Raw genomic sequence first — 7,043 nt, 5'->3', positions numbered from 1 at the left:
AAAATCAGCGACAAGTGCATTTAAGAGCTGAAATCAGCAACAAATTAAGTATAATCAGCAACAAGCAATAAACTAGCAACAAGAGCTAAAATCATTACAGCTAAAATCATTAACAAGGTTTATGCATCATGGCCATAGATGAGTACAGTATTTGTTTTAACAGGAAAACAAAACTTAAAAAGCTTTCAAGAAAATTGTTAATGTTCAATCAAGTCCTATTTCTTGGAAACTTCATTTCCTGTTATTTTGTATCATTTTGTATAATGTTTCTCCTGCAATGTGACAACACAGAAATTCAGTTAAGTGAAAGAACATGATACATTTGTTTTTATAATTTCATAAAATTTTGTAAGGATTGTCTGTAACCATTTTAGAAATGATAATGGTTTATAAATTTGAGACTTGATTATTTTTAAAATTCCAAAGACTCTCAAGAATTTTCAAAGAAATTTGTAATTTTCTTTGAACATTGTTAACATTTTATGTTTCATATTTTGTTTGCTACAAAACAAAGAATTATTTCAATAACATTCTTCAGGGACACAATATTGTAACTCCTTGGAAGAATTTACACAATCTTTATGATAATGGTATACATTTTTACATTAATTCCATTGTTTTCGGATTCCAGCTGATTTAATTTTCCTCAACATCATCTACCTCAAAAAAAAGCAATAATGTTGTTACTTTATATAGCTTCAAGTTTAGATACATTATTCTTACATCAATGAGCAATGTGTGGTAATGGGCCACCATGGCTTTATGGGTGGGGGAGAATGTTTAACATGGTGCCAAGAACACGCAGCAAAATATTATACAGACACAGTCATGCAGACTATCTATTATGAAGCTAAATCCAGTAATGAAAAACTCTTTAAAACAAAATCACATATGGTATACACGCACAAGCACATTTCCAAGCATTTTAATCATTTACAATTTTTCAAACAACATTATATGAAAATATCACTCAATAATCTGAGTGGAAGGAACTGTCTATGGCGGTAAGAGAATCTTAACAATGTCATGTTTTATAACTTCATTTTCAGTGATTCTCATGGATATTGTAAGACTTGTGATTATCAGCAATGCAGCAGATGCTACAAAATGGTACATCTAACTGCACTATATATTTCTTCAGCTTATTTCAATAGCTTATCTATCAATAAATATCAAATTCTAGATTTACGACAAAAGATTATTTTCAAGATTCCCTTTCAATGAAGGTGCCCTGTTGATAGTTGAACAAAAGCTAGTCCCAACTAAATTGTACTGCGCGACGAGATATTGTGCTATTTTTCGTGTCTGGGGCAATATCTCGCCTCTACGTACAACATAAAAAGTACCTTTTTTCTGTGGTGAAATTTGCGCCGGGGGATTTTGAGCGCAAAAGCTTTGGACCGTCTAAAATCGTATATTAGAATTCATATTTTAATAAATTTGTTACGATACCTTTAAAAGATTATTCATTTCTACATCAATTTCATGTTTTATTTGTGAAAATATTCCTAACATAAAGATTTTGATAGAAAAGTAAACACATGAACCATCAAAATACAGACATCGCCGCTAATGTCACGTGACAAAAAACACTGTTGATTACTACACTGGTGTGTATGCGGTACTGCGTTACTGAGAAACGCCGTAACACTCCTTTAGTAAAAAATATTAAGTTTAATGTTATATTTACGCCAAAAAAAAAAACTATGAAAGAATGAAAATAATTATTTTTATTGGGGTAGATGCAAAACTTATTCGTTATTGTCAGAGCGTTCTTAGAAATATCAGAATTATCATTATCTTTTTAGAAAAGCTATTCTGTAAATGGACTCCTCACAAAAATATTTTCTAGTTTATAAAAAAATTATTTCGTTTTCAGCTTTCCAGTAAATATAGGACATGGGACCTATTGGTAACTTTAGATTTTTTCCCACGATTATGATGAAAATAGAATATGTTAATAGCAGAAAACACAAGGTTTTATATGTTTAAAGAGCAACGAACGGATTCCTAGTGCCTTAGCGACTACGAGAGGACGTCATTCTAAGGAATTTGACAGTCTGTTATTTATATTAATGTTGATTAACTATTAAACGATATTTTCAATGTTCAAAATTTTTTTTTTATCAACAATAAAACGAATAAATGTCAAACGCGGTATAAAACGAATAAATGTCAACGTGGTGCCTCGACATTAATACATGTATGTGCGGAAACAACATTCCATGTGATTTTTTTATTATTTATTTCTTATCCACGCAGGTCCATAATTCTTGCTAGTTTATTCCAAAAGCTTTCTGAAGATGTTATAGAAAGAAAAACACACACACACGCACACACACACACGTAGGTATGAAATTGTTTTAAAAATGACCGTGGTACAGGGAAAAATACTCGGAAATTTATTTCATGAAAACAGGTGCCCGCTTCATTTTTTTTTGTTGTTTTTTTGTTTTGCAAAAGACTTTCATAATGTTGGTATACAGTAAAGATTTATTCCATACATTTCACTTTTATGGGCGTCTTAGAAATTATTTTCTTTTATAAAATACACGCATGGCGAAGTGCGATTTGAAGAATCAAGGGGTTATTTTAAAAATGTTACATAAACAAAACGCTGCGCCAAGAGGTGTAGGGTGTGGAGCTCAAAACGATTTAAAATAAAGAAATGCATATTTGTCAATCCCAGCACATGTACTGGATCATGTATATATATATAAGAATACTTAATATAAGCAGATTTGAAGAAAAAAATCATATTTCAACGTCTATAATAATACACAAGATAAAAAATGTTCGCCGAAAAAAAAACCGCAAATCTACCGTCAAAAACACCATGTATTTTATTCCGTTTCCAATTTTCACATAATCCTTTGGCCCACAGACACAGAAGATATAATTCTTCATGATGATGGTCAATTTTAAACTTCCACATCAATATAAACAACGCAACAGCCGAAATAAACATCGAGCTTATCGCCGTTTTACTCCATTTACAAAATCTTTCGACAAATTCAAACGTGGCACCCAAACGTTGACAAATATACATTTCATTTGGATTTTAAAGGCGTTTTGAAGTTACACACCCCAAAGTGTCTGTGATTTCTTTGATTGTTGTCCAATCATATAAGATTTAAGGGTTATGCAACACGTTTACTCATTTTAAACAATAATATGATACAGATTGCTACTGCCCTAAGTATTAAAGTTGTTGCTTTGGAAAACGAACTTTTAAAATCGGCAAGAAAACACGGCTCCTCTTCAGTTCCTTTTTTTCAATAAATTTTTAACATTCTAGTGAATTTAGATAGAAAACCAGAAAATAGTTCCTAAATATTAAATGTCACAACTCGAAACTTAAAAAGTTGTATATCTTGCGTTAATTCAGAGCCGGGAAAATATACCGAGGAAACTCGTGGCCGTAACACATTTAAATTCTTACCACCGTTTAAACAATTTTCATAAATGAATTATAGAAAAGAAATTAAAGCATAAGATCATCGTCTTTAAAATGAATCATCAAGTATATTTTAATTATAAATTGAAAAATAAATACATGTAATTACAATCTAAAATAAACTTTTCTTTACAATTTGGACCATGTCAGCATGGAAAATTGTTTTAACTGATCCCCGGATAGGAATCAACGGCTCAAATTTAAATACTTTTTCTTTAAATCAAAATTTATCTAAAACTTATTCTTATAAATTTTAAGTTGACACAAAGAATTTAAGTACGGAAGAAACAGAACTGCGCAGTGTCAACATTTCCGAAGTGTATATTGGTCAGCGTACCGGTGTCGGCGTTGTGGAATAGTTTGACACGTAACGTTTCAAAAATAAATACATGGTTGAATATATTTTCTATTCCGGAACAAAAACTTTTCTGGAAACATCGCTTAAACAACACCCAAATATCCAGACCATTACGGCATGCTATGATTATAGTCTTTTATTACAAGGATAAATGGTACATATTGTACACGCAGACAAACGAAAAATGGGCGCTCGGCGTAACGAGTTTTACTTTTCTGAAAACTGTTGAGGAATGAAAAATTAACGCAAGAATTTACCATTTGAATTCAAAAAATCTTTCATAGCGTAATGCACGTTTGGAAAACAAATCTTTCTAGGCAAAGGAGTTGCTGATTTTAATACGCAGCAAGTTGTAACTAAACATAATTATTCTAACATAGATAATACAACAGAGTGGTGACAATATAAATTTTAATGAAATACAGTATTTGTTTATCCTTTAATAAACATGTTTATAAAAAAGAGGTCTAAAAATTAAAAGTTTCTCCGCATCATTTTAAAGATTTCAATCAATTAGAAAAAATAGTTAAAGATTATTTCCTGGCGATTTATTTTAATGTAGCAATAAATATAATTAATAATAACAACATTAAAGAATAATAAGTTTTTTCATATTTTTTTTTGTCACGCAAAAAAAATGACAACATTCACGCACGGTACCGAACAATATCGATTTTTAGCGTACATGTTACATTACTGTAGCAACATCACAATATGGCGGCGTTGGTACACAAACGAGACGGTGAAATGAAACTAACGTGGTTTACTTACTTCTAAGTTGATAGTCTAGCACTTTTTGTGCTGTTGATTCCTTAAAATTGTATTGTTGAATAGATTCTTAGTTTAAATTGTCTGCATTTTTACATTAACATCGAAATCCACGTTTCACCACAGAAAGGTCTCCTTTTGGTTTTGACGTTAAAGCGAGATTCTGCCCCAGAACGAAAATATCTCAGAATCAAGCTTTGGCACGTCAATATATTTTGACTAAACAAAAGCCAGTTTCAAATGAGAAGAAAACTTCTATCATTCTCTAATATTGGAATAATGTGTTATAATCTAGGGAAATTTGTCTTAGACATTACTTTTCTTACCTGGGGAAATTTCAATGTACTAATATCCATATAAATTTCCTCATAAACAATATAACAAACAATGAATTGACTTAACAACAGGGTATACAGAACATTGTCTATGAGAATATAATTAACATGACATTTCTTGCAATTAAGATTATTTAAGAATATGACTGGATCATTATCAGTTAACCTTTTAAACGTGTTTGCTGGTAATTTACAGATTACATAAACAATATAGCCATTTATTTTTATAATATTAAGAAACATGTCTGTTCATTTATAACAGTTATAAATTCTGCTAATTGAGAAAAGAAGAGCCTTCTAGTAGGTTTCTTATCTGCTGTAAAATTTATGTCTTTGATTTGATGTTTACTTGAGAACTATAGTTAATGCTTAATGAGATTAAAAAAACTTGCTGCACAATAAAAGCAACAACTTACTGGCTGAATTAAACATTATAATGAGACACTGCAGTATCAGATTGGTTTACTATTTTATGATAATGGTCAATGTTTCAGACCAGTCAAACCCATATCAGACTGGTTTTCAACTTATAATCCCTTATCAGACTGTTTGCAACTTACAAGTTCAAAAAGCAGTATTTGTTCTTTGTCAAATTTGTTTATTTCAAGTTGCAGTTCTAAATAGGGGTCTGGGTTGGCATATTTTGTTCTTATTGGGGGTATATATACAATTCCACATAAAATGTGTTTTTCACTATTTACATCTTTGAGATCAAGTTTAAACCAGAGTACAAGTTTGCTGTCACATTTAAGAATTTTAAAAGAATTAACAATTTCTTTTTTTACTAAGACACATATTCCCCCTGATCTGTGTTTGGAATATTCTTTTCTATTATGCATGAAAATTTCAAAACCTGCAACAACAATTGTATCAAAATCGTCTAGTTTGCTTTCCTGAACACCTATGATATCATAGTTATTAATAAATTCTAAAAATTCAGGACATTTCAAACGAGATTTTAGTCCACATACATTTATAGAACATATTTTAATATTCTGTTTTATGTTTTTGTTGTCCTCTTCGTCTTGTTAGAAATCACCACAGTAGCCCAGTTTATTTCTATATTGTAATTATGATATTGGCAAACCATGAGCTCATAAAAAATGATTATAACAAAAATGCATTTTAATTTCAGACAAGTTTGGTCTGTGACAGAAAGGAAGAAAAGCTTTTACACTGATTATTTTATAATGTATATAGCATTTCTAAAAAGTCACAGGTTACTCATAGTGCCATAATATCAACAAAAGCATTAACTGGATGGAAAATTAATGTCTAAAATAAATCCATTATTTTCCAAACACACAATACAAACTACAATTTTATTGTACTTTTTTTGCAGCTGAAATTTTTATACTTTGCAATTAAGACAATGGGCTTGCTAAAAAACGCCATCACAATCTACTTAAGAGTACGCCATTTAGTAAATCAATATAAAATGGTGTGAAAACAAAGCATGAGTAATTTTTTACAAATATTGATATTGTATTAAAAAAACAGAAAACTACTTTTAGTGTTGTTTTTTTTATATAATAATCATATACTATCTGTGCCATTTGAATTGGCAAGGATAGTCTTTACACTTGTGCCATAGACAGTCTATACATCTGTGTATTCAGTATAGAGGTAGGACAGCATTTATGACATGTAAACAAATTTAGCATGAAAAGAAACGTATCAAAACACAATAAAATACACAAGAGTTCAGGAATTGTTTGGGTTAAATCAAGTTGGTTTTCTGTCATACCATGTATTAAGGCAAATACTTGAATATTAAGGACTTTTTATGGAACAATCTGATATGATGAATCATAACAAATGAGATCACCTCAGGTGAGGAAAATGTAAAATCAATTCATTACTATAGAAACTTTCAGCAGAAGACAGAAATTAATAGATAAAATATTGAGATATGATGCTATAATGTTGCAGTAGTATCAGAGGTGTCATGTACTTAATGTCAATATATCAATTTGTTGTGGTGCTGATACAATTTAATTTCCCTTCTTCACAGTACTTGTAATGTAACTTGAATTTATTGCAAATTGTTTCTGCACAGTGCCTAGAAAAACCTGTGAATTTATTGTTTGAAGTAATAGTATATCATTACCTTTGGACATTGTTA

The sequence above is a fragment of the Ruditapes philippinarum genome, unplaced genomic scaffold (genome assembly GCF_026571515.1).
Source record: "Ruditapes philippinarum isolate M1 unplaced genomic scaffold, ASM2657151v2 ctg381_1_1_1_1, whole genome shotgun sequence".
In the NCBI taxonomy this organism is placed as follows: Eukaryota; Metazoa; Mollusca; class Bivalvia; order Venerida; family Veneridae; genus Ruditapes; species Ruditapes philippinarum.
The sequence above is the reverse complement of the archived record's forward strand: the minus strand, read 5'-3'. Positions refer to the sequence as shown.